We start from the raw sequence: 27,050 nt of genomic DNA on the forward strand, positions 1-27,050 counted from the left end.
GACGGCTAGTGGCAGCCCCACCAGCTCCTTGGAGTCCCCGGCGTCTGGCAGCTCCGGCAGCCCCTCTGGCTCTCTGTCAGGATAGCGCTCTCCATTAGGGGAGCAGGGAAGAGACGTCCTGCTCCTCCAGCAGCTCTCTCCCAACTCAGCTGGAGGGGCGGCCTTTTATAGTTCCGCTTCCTGTCCCGCCCCTCTGCTTCCGGCAGGGTGGCATGCGGTGGGAGACAAGCCTGCTTTCTGCAACCCTCCTGCCCCCAACAACCCACTTCAGCGAGTCCCAAAATCAAATCCACTTACCAGGGGCCTCCTCTCCTCTTTGTGCTTCGCCAACATCCGGGGTAGAAAAGAGCTCCTGGCCGCATGTCATCTTCTGCCTCTGAGTCCCCCTCCACATCCTCGTCCAAGATTTCCTCCTCCTGGCTCGGTCCACTCTCGACTGACACGCGAGCCACCCAAGTATCCACAGTGGTGTTAGCAATGGAGGTGGGGTCGCCGCGGAGTATCATGTCCAGCTCTTTGGAGAACCGGCAGCTCATAGGCGCAGCACCGGAGTGGCGTTTGCCTCCCGCGTCCTGTGGTCGGCGTTCCGCAGCTCCTTCACTTTGCTCCTAAACTGCCGTGTGTCCTGGTCATCGCCCCTTTCTGTCATGCATCGTGAAATCTGTCCGTAGGCGTAATGATGCTGGTTCTGGCGGGACCCAACCGAGAGTGCCAGTTCAGGACAAACTGCTTCAAGCAGGGCAGTTACAGCCGAAGGCTGGGGGGTTTCCACCTCTGAGGCAAACCAAACCAGCCAAACAGAGCAGACTTTGGTCTCACCCCACTGGCTCACCACAAGTCACACAAGCAATTCCCTTAGACACTGCAGTTTCCCAGTATCCCCAACAGTACCACTTCTTATGGGGACAAATGGTTATGAAAACCAAGACCCCAGGAAAAGAAAAAAGGTTCTCTCGATCCCAAAGGACCAAGCCCCAGACCCAGGTCAATATACAAATCAGATCTTGTCCCAAATCACGCTGTTGCCAATCCTTTAGACTCTAAAATCTAAAGGTTTGTTCATAAAAGGAAAAAGCTATAGATGAGAGGTAGAATTGGTGAAATGGAATCAATGACATACAGTCATGGCCAAGTTCTTGGTTCAGGCGTGCGGCAGCGACAGAATAAACTGCAGGTTCAAATCAAGTCTCTGGAGAACATCCACAGCTGGGATGCGTCTTTCAGTTCTTAGTTCAAAGCTTCAGTGTAGCAAAGTCCCTCCAGAGGGATGAAGCAGGACTGAAGACAAGATGGAGGAGCTGCAGCAGCTTTTTATATTCTCCTGCCGTGTGGTCTTTCTTTCTTTGTCCCAAAGACAAGCTGTCCATCACGTGGCCTGGAAAAACCTCCAAGTTCTGTCCATAGGCACAAGGTCCCTGCACACCTTGCTGAGTCCCAAGGCGTGTCTGCCTTCTCTCAATGGGTCAATTGTGTAGCTGATGGTCCTTAATTGGCCATCAAGCAGGCTAGGCATTGCATCCGATGAAGTGAGCTGTAGCTCCCGAAAGCTTATGTTCAAATAAATTTGTTCGTCTCTAATGTGCCACAAGTCCTCCTTTTCAACTTGTCTGGGGTGTCACCCAGAAGCATAGTACAAGTTTGAACCACAGACAGTGTAGAGCCAATACTTATAACTTAAAATACAAAAATGATACAAGCGTATAGACAGCATAATCATAACCAGCAAACCGTAACCTTGCCTTAGACACCTTATTTGACCCCCTTTATACAAGATTTGGTGCCACTATAGGACCTTGGTTGCAACAATGTTCTATATGGTCCCAGTTCATAGAATCATAGAATATCAGGTTTGGACGGGACCTCAGGAGGTCATCTAGTCCAACCCCCTGCTCAAAGCAGGACCGATCCCTGACTAAATCATCCCAGCCAGGGCTTTGTCAAACCTGACCTTAAAAACTTCTAGGGAAGGAGATTCCACCACCTCCCTAGGTAACGCATTCCAGTGTTTCACCACCCTCATAGTGAAAAAGTTTTTCCTAATATCCAACCTAAATCTCCCCCACTGCAACTTGAGACCATTACTCCTTGTTCTGTCATCTGCTAAGTCAATAACGTCACAGTAGGTATAATAATTTCTACGTCCGGAGTGCAGCTGGGACTGCACAGCCTCCTCTCCCCAAATGCTGATGAGGTCCAGCAGCTCGGCATAGCTCCAACAGGGGTGTCGCCTTGTCCGTGGAGCAGGCCTGGCCAGCTGGAAAGATGTGCTGAGACCACTGCACGCATCACCGAGAAAACAGGAAGGGGACTTTCAAAATGGCAAAGGAGTTTACGGAGTGGGGATGATGGATGGTCACCTGAGGGCCGGGAAGTAGAGTTCAAACCGATGACCAGAGAGGCGAGAGCAGGCATTGTGGGATGCCTCCCGGAGGCCAATCGCAGGGCCGTAATCGACCTCGGTGTCTACACTGGCACCGCAGCCCTGTAGCCCCGGTGCAGAAAGTTTTTTAAACTGTGCAGTGCTTTTTTTAAAGCGCTGCAACTGCCCTGTTTCCACGCCCTGAGTGGCGTGGCCGTGCGTACACCTCACCAGTTGCAGCGCAGAAAGCTGCTTTACCATGCAGCAACTTGCCAGCGTAGACAGGACCTAAGGAAACAGTGCCATGACTTCAAACCTCCTGTTCACCGGAAAAAAACAAGGCTGTGTTTTGGAGTGGAATAAAAATGCACCTTTTAAAAATGCTGTAACAGTTTTAACACATGATGAAAGTTATATTAAGCTTATTAAACATTTTAGATTTTTGTTGCATTATCAGACTGCTTTTGTTCTTAAATGTTTGCAGCCCACGGGCTGAGACATAGATATATGCTTCTGTGTTTGTTTTGGGTCTAGAAGCTGTAGTAAAAGTAATGCTTTATAAAAACAAAAAGGTTTTTTCATTTGGACTTTGTGTTTCTAAGAAGACAAAAAGCATTTTAGTTATAAGTTAGACAGGGTCATTTTTGAATTAGCCAGTTTGTTTTCAAAAGATGTCTAGCTACCATTAAGCAAAAGCCAGGGCCGTAAAGTTAATTAAAGGAAACAGGCATGTAGATTTCAAAGCCTCCTGGTTACAGAAATGGGAATGGCCACATCACCATTTACAAAATCTTTTTATTAACTGTTTAAATAAACTTACTATATAAAAGAATACAAAAAGAGACCCAAACCAAAACAGTTTTACCTTTAAATTGTAAAGAAAGCTTTAAAAATCAGGGTACAGTTAAAACCCTCATGTTTTTAAAGCATGGATTTAGACAAAAAAGAAGAAAAAGCAGCTGATGTGAAAAAGTTCTGACAGAGATAAGGGGCTTGTTCTGTTCCCAACATACACACACATACGTTCTTCTTCTTTTCTCATGTCTTTTGAAATGTAAAGCAGGACACACAAGTTTGCTTTAGGCCTGTTATAGAAAATCTGCATGGAGCAGGATTTAAAATAGCTGCTTTCCCCTGTTTAGCTCGCATGTCCTGTGACCAAAGTTGTTTCACTGTAAAGATGGCCAAAACATGTATGAATTTAAAACAAACAAGAACCCACAGCAGATTATTTTTCAAAAGACACCCTTTGAACTTATTAAGAGTGTAAAATAAAGAAGCACCTCGGGGTTAAAACCACAGGCAGTTTACAAAAGTAATTTGTGAAAGTTAAATGAAGTTTTTATTGACTTAGGGATTTTTGTCTGAATTTTGTGCTGCATTATCAGACTGTCTTTGTTTCTAAATGTTTCTAAATGTTTGCAGTCTGTGTGCTGAGACCCAGGTACAAGCTCTTTTTTAACTGTTTAAATGGACTTAATATATCAAAGAATGCAAAAAGAGAATGCCGCCCCCCGCACACACATTTTTCTTTTCTCATGATTTTTTAAATGTAAACCAAAGGCAAACAAACTTGGAAGGGTTTTAAAATGCTAAAAGGAAACATAAAAAGACACGATGAAAGGTTTTTTTTTTTAAAGTGTTCGTTTGCTTTTCAGAGTTTTGCCCAAGTCAATTGACCAGAGTACAAAAATCTAGCGTTAGTTTCTTTTTAAAGCATTTGCCTACGAGTGCTTTTGTATGATTTTTTGAATATGTGACCAAGCAATGCAGTGGCTCCTGCCCCTTATGAAAATTCCTAATGAATTTAAGAAACCTTTCCAGAGGTTTTTTATACTCCTGATAGAATTGAATGCTAATTTTTATCCTGGCCACCAAATTTTGAAGGCTGTATTTTTTAAAAACCTACAAAAAGGCTCACACTCTTTATTAAACCCCTTACATCTTTAGCATGATGTCTATAGAACCCCAATGTCTTTAATCCCTTTTAAATTTTATGGGACTTTTCCCACTGGGGCTGACAGACGAACAACAAAAATGATTTTGGGGGTTTTTAGAGAGAGTTCCCTGTTTTAAAATTTCACAGTTTAATTAGATTCTGTAAACTCAGCTCCTTGAACTTTTTCATGGTCCAAGCCCACGAATTTCACAACTGTTAGGAGAGAAGCATCCAGCATTCTGTGTGTACTTCTCCTCTGAATGCTGCTTTCTACTGGGAGAGGGCCGTACTACAGCACATTTTATAGCCTGTGGTCATAAGTTGTTATATCTACTGGTAGCAGATAGGCACAAGAAGCAGCCCTCTGACCAGGTCAAACTGGACAAATTGGTCAAACTGGACAGTCTCTACGTAAAAGAATAAATGGACACAAATCAGATGTCAAGAATTATAACATTCATAAACCAGTCGGAGAACACTTCAATCTCTCTGGTCACGCAATCACAGACATGAAGGTCGCTATCTTACAACAAAAAAACTTCAAATCCAGACTCCAGCGAGAAACTGCTGAATTGGAATTCATTTGCAAATTGGATACTATTAATTTAGGCTTAAATAGAGACTGGGAGTGGCTAAGTCATTATGCAAGGTAGCCTATTTCCCCTTGTTTTTTCCTAACACCCCCCCCCCCCCCCCAGACTTTCTGGTTAAACTTGGATTTATGCTGGAAATGGCCCACCTTGATTTTCATGCATGTTGTAAGGAGAGTGGTCACTTTGGATAGGCTATTACCAGCAGCAGAATGAGTTTGTGTGTGTGGTTTTTGGAGGGGGGTGAGGGGGTGAGAGAACCTGGATTTGTGTAGGAAATGGCCCACCTTGATTATCATACACATTGTGAAGAGAGTGGTCACTTTGGATGGGCTATTACCAGCAGGAGAGTGAGGTTTTTTGGGGGGGGGGGGGGCGGAGGGTGAGAAAACCTGGATTTGTCCTGGAAATGGCCCAACTTGATGATCACTTTAGATAAGCTATTACCAGCAGGAGAGTGGGGTGGGAGGAGGTATTGTTTCATGGTCTCTGTGTGTATATAATGTCTTCTGCAGTTTCCACAGTATGCATCCGATGAAGTGAGCTGTAGCTCACGAAAGCTCATGCTCAAATAAATTGGTTAATCTCTAAGGTGCCACAAGTCCTCCTTTTCTTTTTGCCAATACAGACTAACACGGCTGTTACTCTGAAAGCTGTAGAACAGTTTCTGATTGGTCCGCCCGAGAGGCGGAGATAACCATGCTGGGGGCTGTGAGCCTTGGGAGCTCCCTCTTTTCCTGGGGGCAGCCGCAAGGGTAAGTTCTCTTCCCCCTCCCCGTCCGCCCCCCTGCAGCTTGCTATACTTTCCTTGCATAATGACAGGTTTCAGAGTAGCAGCCGTATTAGTCTGTATTGGCAAAAAGAAAAGGAGGACTTGTGGCACCTTAGAGATTAACACATTTATTTGAGCATAAGCTTTCGTGAGCTACAGCTCATTACATCCGATGCTCACGAAAGCTTATGCTCAGATAAATGTGTTAGTCTCTAAGGTGCCACAAGGACTCCTTTTCTTTATACTTTCCTTGTCTCACCAACCAAAAAGGATCTCTTCCTCTTTTCTATACTCTCCTTCTCTAACTAACCAAAAAAAGGATCTTTCTCTCTTTTGCACAGCTCCGTGTTCTGCTTACTAACAAAAAAGGATCTTTCTCTCTCTTTCTGTTTTCTGTACTTTACACAGCCCTGTGTCACTGACACAGGATCTCTAGCTCATTTTTTGGCCGTGTGATTTCTTTCACCCGACCTTCTCAACCTTCCTTTAGAGTTTCCTCTTTTCTTTAATGAGCCTTTGCTTTTTAAAATTTATTTCAATTTTTTTACTCTTATTATTTTTTAGTCCCAACAAAAATAACCTTTTACCACGTTCTTACTAATCTATCAAAAACACTCCTCTCTCTTGTTGCTTTCTATAGTTTCCCTCTTCCTTCTATTTAAAATAACCTTTCTTTCCTTTTTTCTTCTAAGGCTAAGCAATTTTTCTTTTCTTAAAACTCCTTTCCTTTAAGGCCTCTGTCGCGAGGGGGCATGGTCTCCTGCCCTGACAGCCTGGGAGGGAGCCGCGAACGCCCCCTGGTGGGCAGAACCGGGACACCCACGGCAGCAGAGTGGCGGGGCAGGAAGCGGCACTATAAAAGGCCGGCCCTCCAGCTCAGATGGGAGAGAGGTGGCAGATGAGCAGCACGTCTCTTCCCTGCTGTGGAAGGACAGAGCTAACGGAGAGCGCTATCCTGACAGAGACCCAGAGGGGCTGCCAGATGCCGGGGACGCCGAGGAGCTGCTGGGGCTGCCACTCACTGTCCTCCCCTAGAGCTCACTGTTGCCGGCAGGGAAAGGGCTGGGGGGGAGTACTCCTCTCTGGCCCCTGTCCCGGAGCAGCCTGCCTGCACCCCAAACTCATCCCCAGCCCTGCCCCACCCCAGAGCCCACACCCCCAGCCAGAGCTTTCAGCTCCCACCGCACCCTCAACCCTCGCCCTGAGCCCCTCCAACACCCCAAACACCTTATCCCCAGTCCTAGGCAGAGCCCTCATCCCCCCCACACCCCAACCCTCTGCCCCAGCCCTGAGCCCCCTCCAACACCACAAACCCCTCATCTCCAGCCCTAGACAGAGCCCTCATCCCCCCCATACCCCAACCCTCTGCCCCAGCCCTGAGCCCCCTCCAACACCACAAACCCCTCATCTCCAGCCCTAGACAGAGCCCTCATCCTCCTGAACTCCAACCCTCTGCCCCAGCCCTGAGCCTCTCTAACCCCCCAAACCCCCCAGCCCCAAAAAGAACCCTCACCCTCTACACCCCTACTCTTGCCCTGAGCCCCTCCCAAACCCCTCAGCCCTGCACCCCCTCCCTCTGCACCCCCTCCCATCCCCAAACTCCCTCCCAGAGCCTCAGCCTGCACTCCAATACTCTGCCTAAGCCTAGGGCCTGCACCCCAGACGTCCTTCCCCACCCAAACTCCCTCCCGGAGCCTTGGGCAGGTGGGGGGCAAAGTAGGGGCGGGTTCTGGGCAGCAGCAAAATTTCTACAAACCTGCCACCCCTGAACCCATGTACACACGGAACGGGCGTGTAGCAAGGAGCCCAGGGCAGCCGAATTGGGTTCAGCTGTGTTATTGACTACAAGCCGTCCAGTGTGTTGCGGTCGGATTTTCCCCACTGACGCAGTGGCGGATCGCTCCACGGCTGTTAGGGCCCTGGGCTGGGACGCAGTGGAGCGGGAGGGCCTGGGTTCCCCGACCACCGCCACCCCACCGTCAGGAGTAGCAGCCTCCCCACTTGGTTATCAGGAGGCCTGATTGACCTGGCATCCGCCTGAATCAGGACGCCAGACGGTTGTGCTGACTCTCCCACCAGAGAGCTAACCTCCCCCAGACTGCGACGGCTCTGCCGGACTGTAGACCAGAGCCCCCCTACTTGATTGCTGCCCCGCCCTGATCAAGGGCCAGGCAAATGGACCTTCTGCTGCTCTGCCTGCCTGACTGTAGGCCAGAGCCCCTACTCGACAGCAGCCCTGCCCTGAATGAAGTCCCTGGGGAAACAGACTCTCGACCGTTGGTCGACCTGACTGCAGGCCAGAACCATGAACACTGAGCTATTTCCCCTGAACCAAGGTACCCCGGAAGTATCACAGCAAGGGGCATGGTCTCCCGCCCAGACGGATGGGGAGGAAGCCGTGAACCCCCTACAGTCTCTCTTTCTACTCGTTCATATTTTTTCTCTAAATATGTCAAAACACAGCACGCTGTTAGGGCCCTGGGCGGGGACGCTGTAGAGCGGGAGGGCCTGGGTTCCCCTATCCCCGCCACCCCACCGTCAGGAGTGGCAGCCTCCCCATGTGGTCGTCAGGAGGCCTTCTGCTGCTCTGCCTGCCTGACTGTAGCACAAGCACGCAACCTTCCTCCGGCCAGACACAGAAAAATAATACAAAATAAATGTTCAAAAGGGCCGATGGTGCCAAAAATGTACACGACCGGAAACGGGGACGGAGGGTGGGACGTAAACTCTACACGGGGCATGGAAACCTGTCAAAAAGTACATGGTGATAAAAGCTATTGAGCGGTTAAGTACTCACGTGGCTGGGCAGGGCAGGCGGCCAATGGGGAGGAAGCCATGGTCCAGCATGATGTGTTCCACCCTGCTCCAGGCGGGCTCTGGTGCACCAAACCCCCAGAGTAGGGAGGCTGGCTTTTACTCGGACAGCTGGGCAGCTTCAATGACTGGGCTCTCCCTTGTACACATCAGTCTCATCCTCTGCAAGAGTGTTCGTAGGCTGGCACGGGCTGGACGGTGTTTCTTGCAGGCATTGAGGATGAGCACGGTCTGCAAAGCCAGGCACCTGACAGAGGACTTGCTGTCCTCCTGCAAGCCTTTGAGGACTAAGATTGAAAGAAAGGAAATGGAGGTCAGAGCCATGGTGCTCTGGAAAGCCCTGGCAGACCAAGCCAGCGCTGTACCTCTCGGCCTGCAATAAGGAGGCAGCAGGCTGGGAGGCGGGAGGCAGGGGACTAGCAGGAACAACCACCGATCCTCACTAAACATCCCTGCTGCCCTCCACAGCTGGGGGAGCCCCCAGACACAGGCAAGAAGTCACAATGAACCCCATTCACTCACTATTTCTAGGACTGCCCCACCCCTGCAGTATCTGATGGCCTCATCCCTGCCTGTATTTAAGCTCCCCCTTCCCCCCAGTGCACAGATGGGCACTTAAGCCCAGAGAGGGGGAGATTCACAAAGGGGGCTGGGCATCGTTAGGCTACGCCTAACTTCCGGTGCCCTGCTGCCCTCCAGGAAATGCCGAGGAGGGAGCTCTGCCATTCTCTAGCTCTGGTTGGGGACCAGCTGTGCACCTGCTCTGGGAGTGAGGAGCCTGAGCTATGTCACCCCCCTGCCCCCTTTTCCCCAACAAATGTGGAGGAGACGCTGCTCTGCCCTGCGCTGGCCCAGGGGTCCGGGCACGCAGCAGGGAGGTAGGTGACCGGACGTCACCTCAGTCTCCTTTGGAGCAGTGGCTTGACACCAGGCACCCCACCTGGAGGTGACTGCAACAAACCCTGGGCTAGTGAGTGCAAGGGGGGGAGGCAGGACCAAACCTTTGCTGTGTTGGGGGGGGGCAATCATCTGCGAAGGCCAGCCAGCTTCGGCCCAGTTTGGGGATTTGCCAGGCCACAGCTCTGAGGTCAGGGCTAAGTGCCTGGGCACATGCCAACCAGCAGACACCACAGGGTGAGGGGGAAGCTGATCAGGGGTTCGGGGATCTACATTTTGCAACCCTTTGTGGCTCTTGCCCAAGATCACATTGCTGGCGTTGGAGATTGAACACAGCCCGCAGCCCTGGGCCATTCGTCCCTCTAGCGCTCAGTGCTCAAAGCGGGTACCACTCACCGTTGAAGATGGAATCCAACTTCTCCTGGCTCTTCTGGTCCAGCTGCCGGGCAGTGAGCCCTACACACACAAACAGCTCATCACATCCCTGCATCCCCAGTGAGGGTGTCAAAGCGTCTGTCACCCTCCAAGCAGCGGGGCTTTCCCCTGCCCCTTGCTGCCCAGGACGGACTCCTGAGTCCCCAGGGAAAGGGCGAGTCCCCAGGGACGGCTGTGGGGCTGGTTGCCAAAGGAGAGCATAGCGCCTTGAGGTTCCACTCTCAAGAGCCCATGGTGGGGTGGGGGGAGGGGGGGATGGGGACTGCATGGGGAGCAGTGGGGTTAGAGGGGGCCCATCAGCCGATCAGGGCAGTTTGGGGTGAGCTTGCTCCTGCGGGTTTCTGACACCCCTGAGCCTTCATTCGGCAATCAGGAGCCCAGGGGTTACTTCTCGCTGCCGGCAGGGACTGAGGAGAGCCTGAAACTGGATCCAGCCCCCCTGCTTAAGGGACCCCTCTGCTCTGTGGTTACCTAGAAACCTGATGACCGCTTCTCTAATGGGAGCCTGCGGGTTTTTCAGAAAGGCCATGGCCTGGCAGAGGAAGGTTTCTGCCCTCTCCTTGTAGCACGCCACCTAGGAGACAGAAGAAGGGAGCACAAGGTTATTAAAGGCCTTTCCATCCTGCAGGCCAGGTTCCAGATCTGTGGAGTGTCCTGCTTTCGCCCCTCCTTCCTCTGCCGGGGGGATCACGCAGCGGGACTACAGCCAGGGCCAGGTGTGGTCCCGGGGCTGGGGCTCGGTGTGGGCACGGAGCCGGGCAATGGAGGGCTCCCTCACCAGGCAGTCACAGCCTCGCCAAAGCTCCTTTCGCTGGACGAGAGCACCGAGCTGGCTCCACCTTAGGAATTCCACAGCACGGCTGAGGGCGTCCCAACACACCTGCAAAACAAGAGGGGCCCGGGCGAGCCAGCCACGGTTACAGGAGGTGGAAGCCAGGGCAGTCCCTCGGCATACGCGGCTGCATAGGGGACCACGAAATATGGGGCACCAAATTTCCCCAAATTTCATGGTGCCACTAGGCGGCTGCATGCTGCACATGCAGCAGCCCCAGCCCCAGTGACCTGCCCTATACCTCGGCCAGCCCTGCCGCGGGCTGCGCCCACTACATAGGGCAGGGCCGTCCCTGGGGGGGGCCCAGACAACTCCCTCCGCCCGGCCTCTTCCCCTTCCCCCTCTGCTACGCCCCTGGCCTGCCCCCATTCCACCTCTTCTCCGCAAGCCTCTTCCCCCAGCCACCCCACACTCACCGGCAGTGGCAGGAAGTGGAGCAACCCGGTCCCAGCCCACTCTACTCCAAAGGATTGCCCCCCGCACTCACCGGCGGTGGGAAGCGGAGTGCCACGGCTGGGAGCAGGCAGGGTAGAGCGGGCTGGGGCCAGGCTGCTCCGCTTCCCGCTGCTGTCAGTGAATGTGTGTGTGGGAGGGATCCCTTTCCCCAAACCCCCTCCCTCGAGCCACACGGCTGGAGCCGGGGAGAGGGAAGCAGAGCGGGCTACTCCCAGCTCTCCGCTAATCCCCCAGGCCACTCTGGGCCTGTGGGCCATCCAAAAGTGGCCCCACACAGCTCCTGCCTAACAGACCCTGGTGGGGGGGAGGGGGAGGCCTGGGACCCCACACAGTCCCACTGCGGGGGGCTGGATAGGGCACCCGAATGGCTAGGGACGGCCTGGCTGAAAGCCACTAGCCTAGTTACCGGAGGCCGTGTGTGCGGAACACTTCCCGGCCCGCGGCTGCTCGCGGAAGGGCGGAGGTGTGGCTAAGGCAATGGCTGGAGACCTGACTCAATTCCCAGCTCTTCCTGCAGGAACTCAGGCAAGTTGCTTAGGCCCAGGGCTACAAAGGGATTTAGGTGCCTAATGCCCATGGGCATTCAATACTTCTGAGGCGCTAGGCCTCACGCTGTGCCTTAGTTCCCCACCTCCTGGGGGGTAGGAGGGTGAATTCATTACTGCTGGGGGCATTTGGCTCCCAAGTGATGGGGGCCATGGGAGCGAGCATGTGCACAGGCACCTGGGGCGGGGCGGAGGGGGGGCTTGGGCGTGTCATGGCTAGTAAGAGCTGTCCAGGCTGCTTGGCCAAGGGCACATTGGGTCTTGGGCACCATCCGGAGGCTGGGTAGTTCTGCTCCGGGTAGGGACCATGGCCAGGGTTGTGCTCTTCCCACCAGCACAGCCAGGGGAATGTGCGGAGGCCAGTGGCTGTAGGAGAGGTGAGCTGACCCCTCCACCCACCCATTCTCTCAGCCTGGCTGCAGAGGGGCAGTGTTGGGCTCAGAGGAGGCAGGGAAGACTCAGCAATTGGGTGGGGCACCATGGTCATGGCGCTACTGGACTCAACGTTCAAGTGATTTTGAGCACCTGATTGTCACAGCACTGAGCACCCGCCCTCTGCCGGCCAGACCCTTGAAAGGGGGGTGTCACATGTTGGCCCCCCCCAACAAATTCCTGGTCACTGTAACAATCTCAGCTGCAGGCTCCAGCTCGTGGCCTCACCTGGGACACATTGGGACGCTCATCGTGCAGGAGGAGGAGCAGTGGGACCAGGCTCCGGAGGACGAGCTCCTTCATCTTTTTTCTGTTGGGCTCCCTTACAAGCTCCAGCAGGTGTTTAAAGAGGGCGATGGAGAGCACCTGGAGTTTGCTGGACTCCTGCAAGAGAGGATGTGGGGAGGAGACGCTGTGACGCTCGTGCTCTCCCAGCAAGGTGAGCGCTCACTGTGAGAGAGATGTCTACCCTGCAGGGGGTATTGCTAACTCACCCCCAGTCATACGGGCACAGCTGGGGGCCAGAGTCTCATGGGCACAGCGCCATTGAAGGCAATAGAGATGCAGGTTTCCACCAGCTGAGGGGCTGGCCTGGCAACTTCTTGGCCAGAGAGAGCAGTAAGGTGGGGTGAGACAGCCCCTGGGATCTCACAGCCAGCTCTGGGCACACTGACATCAGCACCCGCCTGTCAAGCCCAGGGGAAACGCTCAGGGCAGAGCAGCACCAGGACAGGGGCGGCAGAGAGGGAGCGATGAGGAAAGATTCAAAGAACGAAGGGATGTGTGTACTTTGTCCTCCCGCTTTGCATGCCCGACTCACACTGGTGCTGACCCACAGCGACCCTCTAGCGAGGCCAAGGGGGCCAGGCATGGGGGGCAAATTCCTACACTGCTGTTTGTTCGGGCCACGCACAGGGACCTGGGGGGGATTTAAGCAGGAGCAAGGGGTGGTAAATGTGCAGGAGCTCCCAGATAGGGGGCCTTGGAAGCCATGCCTGGAAACCACCCAGCCTCCAGGGGCTTGGGGTTCGGCAAGGGCTGCCCAACTCCTACACATGGGTTTCTTGTTAACTCAGGGTCGGCCCCACTTGGTCACACGATGCCCCCTCGCTGCATGGCAGCTGGCAGAGCCGGACCAGTCCAGTGACCTGGGAGGCCGGGCAAGCTGTGCCCAGCAGGGAGAACCAGGAGCAATAGCTGGGGGCTGTAGGGAGGGGCCACTGCTTTCTGGGAGGTGAGGCTGAGGGTAAGGGGGGGCAGCCTGGGGGGGCGGGTTGACTTGAGCTGTTCTGAGAGTGGCTGAACCTTTAAATGGTGCCCCCCCAATCAGCAGTTACGTGTCGCCTCTGGGCACCAGGTTCTAGACCAGGCAGTTCTCTGAGTGACGTCTGTTGTAAAAGTCTTCATAAGTTCTTTTAGTCTGTTTATCTATTTGGCTGCGCTCTCCTGTCTGGCCACTTTGGAGACAGGCTCTTGGAACAGTAGTTCTCAGTTGTCTTTCCATCAGGAGCGGGTGCTGGACTAGATGCAGGAGCTGCTCTTGGTGTTGATCTTTAGCTGGGCCTGTGCCACTGCTAAATCAAGAGCGGCCGGGTCCCAGCAGAGTTGGGGAGGGCTGAGGGTAGGATTTAGCGTTGTGAGAGCTGGGGAGGTGGGTGGTCCCTCCAGGAGCCCCCACTGGGGCGTTACCCCTGGAAGGCAGTAATGGATGGGTCCCTTTCTCCCGCCCACTTTGCTGGCTCTCGCCATGCAGTGGGGGACTGAACATCAGTCTGGTGAACACGCTGGCGGGGGCTCGTTTGTGGTTACAAAAGGCCTGGGGAGAACTAGCCCCTCCTTTGATGCTGCCCTGCCATGAGAACGAAGGGGAGAGGAAAGGGCGGTAGCTGCAGAACCTATAGACGGAGCCGTTTCCTTATGGAGCTGACAGGCCAGCTGTGGGATTCCTGGCCAGGGAGGGGAGGGGCGGGGCAGGATTTTCACCAGGGTACCATCACTTGTTACCCTGGAAGCCAGCAGGAGCATTGCGGCACCCTGTGCTGCAGAGGCCCCCTCGCTGCATGCAGGCTCAGGAATGCATGTCCTTCCCTCAAGGGGAGCCTCGTCCCCAGGCTGCCCTGATCCTTGTCAGCAGGCCTGCAGGACACCAGGGTTCCCACCCTTACTGCCATATGCTCTGATGGAGAATGGGCTAGCAGAAGAAGGCGGGAATGGGTTCATGTCATTTACGACGATCCTTTTTCTGGCTGGGGCCATAGCATAGGTCCCGCTAGCCCACCCGCCAGCCCCCATTCACACGTCTGTGGCTTGAAGGGTCTCCCGCGGGCCGCCAGGCCTTACATCATGAAAGAACGGCAGGAGTTTCTCAGCCACTTGCACAGCCACGGGGCTGGCGCTCTGCCTGTCCATGCCGGCGAGGATGTCTCTCAGCACGGTGATGGCATTGGAGATGACGCCCCTGTATGCCTCGTGTAGCCGCTCCACGACGACTGGCTGCTGACGCTGGATTTTCCCCACCTGTGTGAAAGGAGGAGCTGCTTTACGGAACACCCTCCGGTGACCCAACAAGCCATTTCCATAACAACGTCTGCCTCCCCTGCAGACAGAGCCACGGGAACTAGGAGTGCAGGGGGTGCTGCAGCACTCCAAGGTTTTACGCGGGGCTCTGCTCCTGGCTCCACACACAAGGTCCCAGCTGCCGGCCCTGCGCCAACTCCCAGCTGTGGCCCCAGCCTCGGCTCCCTTGCCCCATCCGTCTCCCGCCCCCCTGGAGCCATGGCCCTGCTCCTGACCCCAGCTCTAGGGGTGGTGGGGTGTGTGGACAGGTGTAAGGGGGTGCTCAGCACCTCCACTATCAAAAGTCTTCTAGCGCCCCTCCTCCAGATGACATGTTAGAGCCTCAAAGCCCTTGCACAGCCCCAGCTAGGATCGCAGGCAGCGGGGCCGGCTACCTGCAACATAAGCAGCTGCTTCCTTGTACCCCCGATCTCAGGGGGTGGTATTTATTAGCAGGTATCATCTGTGGAAACTTCTCTGCACAACACCTTGACCCCAAACAAATCAAGTGTATTATTGTTATAAGGGTTAGAATAGCACCTCCAGCGCCTATCTGCAATCAGGGCGTGTGCTGGGGGCTTTCCAGGCACAGAAAGAGACATTCCCTGGCCTAGAGCTTACAGGCTAGACACACAAAGGAAGGATTTCTATCCCCGTTGTACAGACATGGAACTCAGGCACAGAGAGGCGACGTGACTCACCCATGGTCACCCAGGGAGTCTGGCAGAGCCCGAAACTGAACTTGGGTTCTGCTGAGTCCCGGGCCTTACAGCCCAGCCTCGGCGAGGGAGCCGATTTTGTACACGAGTTGTAGGGTTGGTCTGTTACTAAAAGCCAGATTCAATCATTTCTGTATTTGGCTTTTGAACTGTTCAAAGACAGCCCCACAAAACCTCAACCGGGATCAGGGGGAAAAGTGTCCAATACAGGCTTACTGGTTCCGGAAGGAAAAATAAAACACAAGCAAGTGAAAACCAGCTGAGGACATGGAACAATGGGAATGGTGGATAACAAGGAGAATTACAGTCATGCCCTCTCCATGTCTGATCGATTCATCGTCCGTGTTTAATAAACCGGACTCACCTGCTATTCTCAGGGGAAGTAAATTATCATTAGGGAGAGTTGCCTTCAGATTGTCTCCTCTTTGACCAGGCTGCCAGATCTGTGTATTTAAGTTCCAAGGGTTTTCTCTGCCTTCACTATGCTGTGTCTATCACACTTGTTATGAGGTCTGAGCAGCAAAAGGCCCTTCTCGAGCTTCTCGAGGAGCGAGTGCTGCGGGACAGAGCTGTGACGTCAACAGTTAAAACCTACGAGGCTCAAAAAGGGGATTGGTAGGAAAAAATGGTTCCAATTGAAGCAAAATGGCTCTGTCCGGGCGTCCCGGATCACTGGTGTCACCAGCATTCCCTGGAGGTCTAGAGTCCACAGCTCTAGAGTCCACAGTCACACACCCAGAGACGCACCCTGCAGGAGCCAGGCCCTGCCCTGCAGAACAACAGACAAAAGCCAGGCAGGGACTTGCCCAAGGTCACCCAGCAGGTCAGAGGCAGAGCCAGGAATAGAAACCAGGGCTCCTGACTCCAGGCCAGGGCCAGGTCCAGGTCCCCTGGGAAGCTTTCAGTGACTCCAGCCCTGCATCAGCTCCCTGATGAAGGAGTTGCCAAGACTTTGAAGGAAAGAGCTGAAATTCAGAGGGATCATGGTAAATTGGAGGACTGGGCTATAGACAACAAAATGAAACTCACCCAAGACAAAAGTGAGGTGCTACATTTAGAGAAGAAAAAGCAAATGCACAGAAACAGAATGGGGGATAACCGGTTGAACTGCTGAGAAGGATCTGGGAGCTGCGGTGGATCACAGCCTCAGCATGAGTCAGCAAAGCGATGCTGTTGCCAAAAAAAAAAAAAGCAAATGCAATTTTAGGTTGCATTAACAGAGGTATAGCCTGCAAGTCATGGGAGGTGATAGTACCACTCTACTCAGTGCTGGTTAGGCCTCAGCTGGAGTACGGTATCCAGATTTGGTCACCAATGTCTACAAAAGATGTGGAGAAACTGTAATGGATCCAGAGGCGAGTGACATAGACGATCAGAGGGATGGAACACAAGCCATACGAGCAAAGGTTGAAGGAACTGGCTATGTTTAGTTTGGAAAAGAGGAGATTAAGGGGGGACATGCTAATGGCCTTCAGATTCTTCGAAGGCTGCCAAAAAAAAGATGGCAAAAAGTTGTTCTCTCTTGCCACAGAGGGCAGGACAAGAGGGGATGGGTTCAAAGGACAGCACGGCAGATTTAGATTAAATCTCAGGAAAACCTTCCTAACTGTAAGAAGAGTAGGACAATGGGACAGACGACTAGGGAGCTTGTGGAAGCCCCTTTGCTAGAGGTTTATAGTAGGAAGCTGGAGCCATCTGTCTCGGCTGGGACAGACACAACAAATCCTGCATCTTGGCAGGGGGCTGGACAAGCTGACCTTGCGATCCCTTCTCACCCTGCGGTTCTATGAGAGCTGTCCCAGAGCACCAGGAGAGGGTTTCGGCGTGTTCTGCCTCGACCATAGCGCTGGCTAGAGTCACGCTCTCTCTCTTCGGCCCAATGGCGATACCCAGTGGGAGACTGAGAGACACCCTCAGGCCGTGGAGGGGAAACACGGTGCTCCTTCCCTTGCTGCAGGGGCTGGAACTTACAGTCAAGGGGGCGACGCCAGCCTCTTGCTGAGAGACATCGTGATGCTGGCACAGCGGCCCTTCCTGCAGCCTGTCGAGCAGCTCCCGTAGGACCTTTCCTGCGGTCTTGGGGTGGGATGTCAGCACCCTCCACATCTCCACAGCAACGCTGCAAAGGGAGAGAGCCGATTTCACCTGGTCAGAGCCCCGCCAGCCTCCTGCACCCACTGCCACCCGCACCCTGCTGGGTCTCCGGCCACTGGCCGGCCCTTTGTTGCCCTCCAGATGCAGCAAGGGCCCCCACTGCCTGGCGCAGGTTGCATGGGGGCCGGGTCTGAGTGTCAGCCCCGGGGGAGGACGAGGGCTGCCATATGGGGTTTTGCAGACTGGCCTGTCTCCACGGCATGTCAGCCTGCAAAACCCTCCAGAACAAGCAGCAGCTCTGCAGGGAGCAGGAGGTCTCTGGAAGGTTCTGCACGCCCCTGTCCCTGGCAGCGGGTCCAGTCCGGGGGAGCCGGAGCGCAAGCGGCAGCAGCCCCAGCCCCGTACCTGTCACATGACAGCGAGCAGCCCAGCAGCGTTGTGACCACCTCCTCGCTGTACTGGTTGCCCAGCACGACAAGGGCCTTGAGCAGCTGCTGCTGGGCCAGCGGCTCGCTGATGGAGTCCAGGTTGTGGTAGATGCTCATCACAGCCTCCGACACCTGGAAGGGAAATGGGGAGATGGGAGCCTTGGCTTCCTCGCGCTACTATTGATCTGGGATGCCAGGGACCTGCCGTACCTGAGAGCCATCTGCCCTCCCACATCCTCTTCTCCAGCTCCAGGCCTAGAACACAGGGCCAACTCCCGGCCTATCGATTCATAGACTGCAAGACCACAAATGGCCATGGAGATCACCTAGACTGACCCCCCTCATGGCACAGGACCTGCCCCCCAGTAATGCCGAGCGCCCAGAGGCAGAGTCTCCCACGGATGGGCTCCCCCAGCAGGCTGTTCTCACTGCAGCTCTTACCCTCTCCAAGCTTGGGCTGGGGACCCACAGGATCACATGCAGCATGTGCCTGGCCGCCACCGAGTCATGGACGCTGGTGTCTCTCATGCCCTCGATAGCAGTGAGGAGGAAGTCCATGCGCTCGGATGGGTTGAAGTACTTCCCAAACATCTGAAACAAACCTGCCAGTGAAACCCCTTTTGCTGCCCAGTGCGGTTCCAGTCGGACCGAGCAGCCAGGAGTGCAGGCAAAGCCCGCTTTGCCGGGACAGGGCTGGGTTACTGCACCTGGGACGCACAGTACCCAGCCAGCAATCAGGAGCTGTCCTGCATGGCACAGGCCAGCGTGGCAGTGCATGGGGGCACAATACCGCACAGCACGGATACACTCTCTAGTGCTCAGCAGGGGCTGGCACTGGTGCATGGACACAATGATGCCTTGGAGAGCATTAATCTCTGGGGAAGCTCCCACCACACCTGACAAGGAGCTGGGATCAGGTTTGGATGAGACCCAGTGCATCTTGGGATGTGGCATGGAGGGAAGCATATTGGCCCGCAATAGTAGAAGCCTTGCCAGCAGATCGAGGGAAGTGATTATTCCCCACTATTCGGCACTGGTGAGGTCACATCTGGCCCCCCACAAGAGAAAGGATGTGGAGAAATCGGAGAGAGTCCAGCAGAGGCTAAGGAAAATGATTAGCAGGCTGAAGCACATGAATTATGAGGAGAGACTGAGGGAAGTGGGCTTATTTAGTCTGCAGAAGAGAGGAGTGAGGGGGGATTTGATAGCAGCCTTCAACTACCTGCGGGGGGCGGGGGGGCGGGTTCCAAAGAGGCTGGAGCTCGGCTGTTCTTAGTGGTGGCAGGTGACAGAACAAGCATCAATGGTCTCAAGTTGCAGTGGGGGAGGTCCAGGTTGGATATGAGGAAACGCTATTTCACTAGAAGAAAAGGAGTACTTATGGCACCTTAGAGACTAACCAATTTATTTGAGCATAAGCTTTCGTGAAGTGAGCTGTAGCTCACAAAAGCTTAAGCTCAAATAAATTGATTAGTCTCTAAGGTGCCACAAGTACTCCTTTTCTTTTTGCGAATACAGACTAACACGGCTGTTACTCTGAAACTATTTCACTAGGAGGGTGGTGAAGCACTGGAAAGCGTTACCTAGGGAGGTGGGGAATCTCCATCCTTCGAGATTTTTAAGGTCAGGCTTGACAAAGCCCTGGCTGGGATGATTTAGTTGGGGTTGGTCCTGCTATGAGAAGGGGGTTGGATTAGATACCTCCTGAGGTCTATGATTCTATGAGGTGGAGTGGGCCATCGGCAGGGCTCCGGCCCAGCTGGATGGGGTCAGTCACACGCCTGGGTCTGTCCCTCCCCCCTGACTCCTAGGGTGTTAATTTCTCTCTCCTGAGAACTCTGGGCACAACAATCCCAGGAAGCATTGAAAGTAGTTACCATGGCGATATTGCTGGTGTTGGTGAACCAGGTGACCCAGAAGGTGTTCTCCGCTCGCCACTCCCTGAAGACCTGCAGATACTCTGCACTCTGCTTTGCCAGCGTGGTGCCTGAACCAGGGAGGGGAAACAGACAGCAGGCAATAGAAATCAGAGGTTAGCTTTGGAAACGGGAGTTTTGCAAGGAAGTTTAGAGACAAGTACATCTAAGAAACATACCGTAAATTCAGACCAATAAACTCCCCCCCCCAACAAAACAAAACAAACTAACCCCCCTGGAAGAGTCAAAATAAACCAGGCAGAAGTGCAGCAGCAGTGTGAGGCTCTCCAGTGGATTGCACTGAATGCAGCATGTAGGATTACCAGCCCTGTGGGCAGCTAGCACATCTGGGCATTTGGCCCAAGGAGCTACTGCCCTCGGAGACCAGGAGGCCAGAGGATCTGAACTGGTGGAGCCAAGGGAGACAGCGAGGTACATAGAGGAGACTTTTAGGGATGCAGTAGAGTGGTCCCACCCCCCGTCTGACAGCCTCTGTGCTGCTGAGGAGGGTGAAAGTTTCTGGGAAGGAGAACATCGAGCTGGAGCAGAGGGAGAAGATCCCATAGTTGGGACCCACCTGCCAGATGAAGTCAGGATATCCTCTCACACTGAGGCTGCCCCTCCTGAGGCAGGAAGCCCAGTTAGAAAGAAAAGCCAGGTAATAGTAATGGGGGATTCAATCAATAGACATATAAGCAGTTGGGTTTGTGATGAGTGGGAGAACCGCATGGTAAATTGCCTGCCTGGTGCAAAGGTTGCAGCTCTCACGAGACATCCAAACAAACTTATGTGCAGTGCTGTGGTATGTAAGCTAATGTTTAAATCGGCCTCTGTACGAGATAGCGAATGTGACAGTGAAGTTTATAAAAGTCTCCAGATGTGATCCCTGGCAAGCCTGACTTCAGGACCAGGCAACTTGTTGAAATGATAGGAAAGAAGAGAATTATCAGACACATAGGTGAACACAATTTGTTGGGGCAGAGTCAACCTGGCTTTTGTAAAGGGAAATCATGCCTCACCAATCTACTAGAAATCTTTGTAGGGGTTCAACAAGAATGTGGAGAAGGGTGATCCAGTGGATATGGTGTACTTGGACTTTCAGAAAGCCTTTGACAGGGTCCCTCACCAAAGGCTCTTAACCAAAGTAAGCTGTCATGGGATAAGAGGGAAGGTCCTCTCATGGGTCAGTGGTTAAAAGATAGGAAGCAAACAACAGGAATAAATGGTCAGTTTTCACAGTGGAGAGAGGTAAAGAGCGGGGCACCCCAAGGATCTGTGTTGACACCAGTGTAGTTCAACATAGTCATCAATGATCCAGAAAAAGGGGTAACCAGTGAGGTAGCAAAATTTGCAGATGATACAAAATGACTCAAGATAGTTAAATCCAAAGCAGACTGCGAAGAGCTACAAAGGGATCTCACAAAACTGGGGGACTGGGCAACAAAATGGCAGATGACATTCAATATTGATAAATGCAAACTGGACACCACAATCCCAACTATACATACACAATTATGGGGTTTAAATTACCACTCAAGAAAGAGATTTTGGAGTCATCGTAAAGAGTTCTCTGAAAACATCCGCTCACCGTGCAGTGGCAGTTAAAAAAGCCAACAGAATGTTGGGAACCATTAGGAAAGGGATAGATAATAAACCAGAAAAATGTCAGAATGCCTCGATACAAATCCAATGTGCGCGCCCACACCTTGAATACCACGTGTAGTTCTGGTCGCCCCATCTCAAAACAGATATACCAGACTTGTAAAAGGTGCAGAGAAGGGCGACAAAAATGATTAGGGGTATGGAAGAGCTTCCATATGAGGAAAGATTAAAAAGACTGGGGGCAAGTCTACACTTAAACCACTCTATCGCCATAGCTGCACCGGCGCTGTAGCGTTGAAGAGAAGATGGTCCTCTGCCAACAAGCTCTGAATCCACCTCCCGGAGAGGCGCTAGCTATGTCAGTGGGAGGGGTGCTTCTGCCAACAGGGGTGTGGATTTTTCACAGCCCTGAGCAATGGAGTGATAACAATATAGGTGTGCAGTGTAGACCTGGGACCATTTAGTTTAGAAAAGAGCTGACTAAGGGGAGAGATGACAGAGGTCTATAAAATCATGACTGGTGTGGAGAAAGTGAATAGGGAAGTGTTATTTACCCCTGCACATAACACGGGAACTAGGGGTCACTTTCTGAAATTAATAGGCAGCAAGTTAAAAGCAAAGAAAAGAAGGTATCTCTGCACACAATGCACAGGCAACCTGTGGAAATTGTTGCTGTGGGATGTTGTGAAGCCTAAAAGGATAATTGGGTTCAAGATAATTAGGCCATGCAACCCCAGACTCTGCATGTCCCTAAACCTCTGACTACCAGAAGCTGGGACTGGATGAGAGGGGATGGATCACTCCAAATTTCCCTTTTCAGTTCATTCTCTCTGAAGCATGAGGCACTGGCCGTTATCAGAAGACCCAGTACTGGGCTAGATGAACTGATCTGAGTCAGTATGTCCATTCTTATGTGAGTTATGAAGAGTAGAGTATGGACAGGGGAAGCTAAAGACATCAGGGGAAACTCCATGGCTTGAAGGACTATGGATACTAAGGAGGTTTTTTTCAAAAAGTGTATTAGGAACAAAAGAAATCCTAGCAATGGGGTAGACTCATTACTAGATGGAGACTGTTTAAAAGGATGCAGAAAAGGCAGAAGTGTTCAATAAATATGTTTCCCATGTTTGGAAACCCCATGTCAGTGTATTTAGGAAGGACAAGGGTCTCCAGTGCTCTTACGTTTTTGCCGCAGCATGAAGGTGTAGAGGTGGTGAAGTCCCTCCATAGCCGATCGGCAGATCTCCTGCTCCTGCTCAGCACAGCGCAGAGTGAGACAGCCCACCAGCTGGCCCAGGGCTCTGAACTCCTCCACTCCCTGACGGAGAGAGGGAGCAAGGGGAGTCACTCGCCCCTGCAGGCCCAGCGCAGCATGTCCCCCTGGCATTGCACTAGCAAGGGGCTAGAACCGGGGGAGGCAGAGCCCAGCGCAGAGAGACTGGGGACAATGAGAGCAGGAGGAGCCATGGGGCCCATCACCAGGGACTGAGGGAAGCTCAGCAGGGACGGGAAGTCTGGGTAGCAAAGTCAGCAAACATTGCCCTCGAGTGGGGACCTGGGTAAGGAATGAACTAACGTCCAGTCTCCATCTATCTCAAGGGCAAGCTCCTAATCCCAGCCCCTTCTCCCATCCCCCTCCCTCCACAGACCTCAGATCTAGGAGCGTGAGGTCACCTTGGACTCCTCTTCTCTGCATTGCGCCTCTCTCACTCCATCCTGGAGCTCCCCACAACCCCCACTTTCTGCGCCGCACCCAGCCTGCCGGCTCTCTCCTGCCGGCTCTCTCCTGCAGCCTCCCCCTCTAGCCTCCCCCTCCTGCCAGACCTTCCCTTGCCCCTCCTGCAGCCCCTGCGCTTGCTCCCTCCTCTTCCCCATGTCGTTGCACCAAGCCCCTTGCCCTCCTCTCCTGGGGTCTGCACAGCCTCCCCTGACCCACTCCCCATTGCTCTGGCTCCTTTGGCCCCTCCCATCCCTTTCACTGTGTCCCCTCCCACCTCCCTCCTTCTCTTCTGCTGCCCCAGCCTCTGGGGGCATATCATCCAAGCGCCCCCCTCCAGCTGCCGGAGGGGAGGCCCTGCCACAGGGGGGATGGAGCAGCTGGAGCAGCTCAGTGGCCCTGAGCACCCAGAGCAGGGGGTGTTCATCTGGCAGCCTGGCAGGAGCTGATGCCAAAGCATCCCGGGGGCAACTGACAAAGGGGCTGAACAGACACCTGGGTTCAGAGGGTGCTCTCAGGGCGATCCTCTGTAAATCCGTTGACCCTGCGGAGCAGACTTTGGTCCTAGGGGAACAGCGGGGAGAGTCCTTGGAGATAGAATTATGGGGCTCCACCCAAGGCCCACTGGAGTCAGAGGACAGACCTGTCCACATCAGGGCTCATTAGATTGGACTCCTACCGAGGATCTTGCTGAGTCACTATTCCAGGCCCGGGTTTTCCCTGCCAGGGAGCGCTGCACCGCGAGGCTGCTCAGTGCAGTTAGGAGACGGCCAGAGTCACAGGCTGCTCACCTTGAATTTGTGTTGACCGGAGATGAATTTGGTCAGCCAGGTGATTCTTCCCACTGCCCTCAGCCGCACATGCACCTCCCTGGATGCGGTCCAGGGGAGCAGGACCTGAGAGAAACAGATTGGGACAAATTGCAAAGGAGAAGTACCAAAAAATAACACAAGCACATAGAGTGAAAATCAGAAAGGCTAAGGCAAAAATGAGTTCTAACTGGCAAGGGACATAAAAGGCAATCAGAAGCAGCTCTGTAAATGCATTAGGAGCAAGAGTAAGACAAAGGAAAGTGTGGGGCCACTACTCTGAGGAGCAGAAGGCACGGGGGTGTCCCATGCTTGCGATTAAATGGAGCCTTGGTCCCAGAGCCCCACCCCAGCCACAGGACTCGTCCCCTTCCTGCCCCCATGCCTCCACACCTCCAAGATGTTTTGCAGCACCACAAGGTTGGGCTTCTCCTCCTCGCACACCAAGGCCTTCAGCAGCTCATCCATGGTGTTCAGAGTCTGCGTGCAGAGCAGAGGAGAAACCACAGCAAGTGGCATTACCGAGCCAGGCCACGAACCAATGCCCTGGCGTGTGACATGCCCCAGGCCATGGCAGCCCCTGCTATTCCAGCTCACCCTCTCACTTGTACCCGCAGGGGACCTACTGCAAACTCCTGCTGGCAACAGGACCCCACCCGCTTTTGCTGTCCCCAGGGAGGCCACTGCACACAGTCTAATGCATTAGAAGAGTCAGGAAGGACTCCGCATTTGAGGGGGAGGGGAGATTTCCAGCCAAGCTTCACTTCCCCTGGCCTGTGTGCGTCTCAAGCAGCCGATCTCATGGCCCCCAGCCATGCACTGGGGTGAATGTGCTTGTGAAGGGAGTGTCTGTTCCCCACTAATTGCCGATGCCTGTGAAGGATAAATGCCTACTACTGCTACCCTATGAGGGAGTTACTCCTTTATCTGCGGCCGTGGGGCTTGTGCTTTGGTACTGCAGGTCCTGAGCTGAAGCGCTGCCAAGGAGCTGTGATCATTACACTCTTATGCCAGCGCCAGGTAACCCAGGGGGCAGGGACACGAGCGACTTGCAGGATTCCCCCTCGGTTTGGGACAGCTCCTCATGGCTAGTTTGGGGCTTACGTTGTTGTATAGAGCAGCCTCCAGGCCCTGGTTGGTCTCTGCTGGAGGCAGGGAGAAGGTGCTGGAGAAGCAGACGTTGAGCAGGGTGGATAGCTCCATTCCCCGCAGCAGTGGCTTCACTTTGCTAAGAGAAGAGACACGCGCGGATTGGAGGGCTGAGGCGAGACTGATGCACTGATGTTGGCCTCAGGCTCCCAGGACATGCTGGGCAGGCTTCTGGGAAGCTGAGAGCAGGGCAGGGGAGGGGAGATTTCCAGCCAAGCTTCACTTCCCCTGGCCTGTGTGCGTCTCAAGCAGCCGATCTCATGGCCCCCAGCCATGCACTGGGGTGAATGTGCTTGTGAAGGGAGTGTCTGTTCCCCACTAATTGCCGATGCCTGTGAAGGATAAATGCCTACTACTGCTACCCTATGAGGGAGTTACTCCTTTATCTGCGGCCGTGGGGCTTGTGCTTTGGTACTGCAGGTCCTGAGCTGAAGCGCTGCCAAGGAGCTGTGATCATTACACTCTTATGCCAGCGCCAGGTAACCCAGGGGGCAGGGACACGAGCGACTTGCAGGATTCCCCCTCGGTTTGGGACAGCTCCTCATGGCTAGTTTGGGGCTTACGTTGTTGTATAGAGCAGCCTCCAGGCCCTGGTTGGTCTCTGCTGGAGGCAGGGAGAAGGTGCTGGAGAAGCAGACGTTGAGCAGGGTGGATAGCTCCATTCCCCGCAGCAGTGGCTTCACTTTGCTAAGAGAAGAGACACGCGCGGATTGGAGGGCTGAGGCGAGACTGATGCACTGATGTTGGCCTCAGGCTCCCAGGACATGCTGGGCAGGCTTCTGGGAAGCTGAGAGCAGGGCAGGGGAGGGGAGATTTCCAGCCAAGCTTCACTTCCCCTGGCCTGTGTGCGTCTCAAGCAGCCGATCTCATGGCCCCCAGCCATGCACTGGGGTGAATGTGCTTGTGAAGGGAGTGTCTGTTCCCCACTAATTGCCGATGCCTGTGAAGGATAAATGCCTACTACTGCTACCCTATGAGGGAGTTACTCCTTTATCTGCGGCCGTGGGGCTTGTGCTTTGGTACTGCAGGTCCTGAGCTGAAGCGCTGCCAAGGAGCTGTGATCATTACACTCTTATGCCAGCGCCAGGTAACCCAGGGGGCAGGGACACGAGCGACTTGCAGGATTCCCCCTCGGTTTGGGACAGCTCCTCATGGCTAGTTTGGGGCTTACGTTGTTGTATAGAGCAGCCTCCAGGCCCTGGTTGGTCTCTGCTGGAGGCAGGGAGAAGGTGCTGGAGAAGCAGACGTTGAGCAGGGTGGATAGCTCCATTCCCCGCAGCAGTGGCTTCACTTTGCTAAGAGAAGAGACACGCGCGGATTGGAGGGCTGAGGCGAGACTGATGCACTGATGTTGGCCTCAGGCTCCCAGGACATGCTGGGCAGGCTTCTGGGAAGCTGAGAGCAGGGCGCCAGCGGCACTGAGAGAGAGCCCCCCATGGCGCAGGCTGTGCCACGTGCCAGGGCTCAGCCTGCCCAGCCTCTGAGCCACAGGGAGTCGCTGAACTGCCGGTGTGATGCAGCTGGCACAGCTGGCGGCGACTCCGGTGGCTCCGCTCCAGCAGTGCCCAACTGCCCCTCTCCCCCCGGAGCTATCGCCTGCGGGTCCCAGAGGGGACCGGTCCAACCCCCTCGCTCCCTCCCCCACATCTTCACACGGCCACTTGGAGAGGTTGCCAGGCACCGAAGGATCCTCCACCACCAACCCACGGGTGCCAGCTTACATGCACCAGCACCATGGCCTGGTGCCACGTGCCCGGGGGAATCAGAAGACGGGGGAGGAGCAGAGGGGGCAATGCCCTGGAGAACTGGCCATGCCAAGAGGCTGGCGTGTCTGGCTGCACACAGCACTAGCTGGGGCTGCGCGGGCAGGCCGGGTACCTCAGCTCCATGATGGCGAGCATCGCTTGCTGACGCACCCCGCTGGTCAGGGAGTCGACAGACTCAAGATCAATCAGCTCCTGGGGAGACAATGTGGGGAAGTGCCAGCCG

Source organism: Natator depressus, chromosome 3 (assembly GCF_965152275.1).
Source record: "Natator depressus isolate rNatDep1 chromosome 3, rNatDep2.hap1, whole genome shotgun sequence".
Lineage (NCBI taxonomy): Eukaryota > Metazoa > Chordata > Testudines > Cheloniidae > Natator > Natator depressus.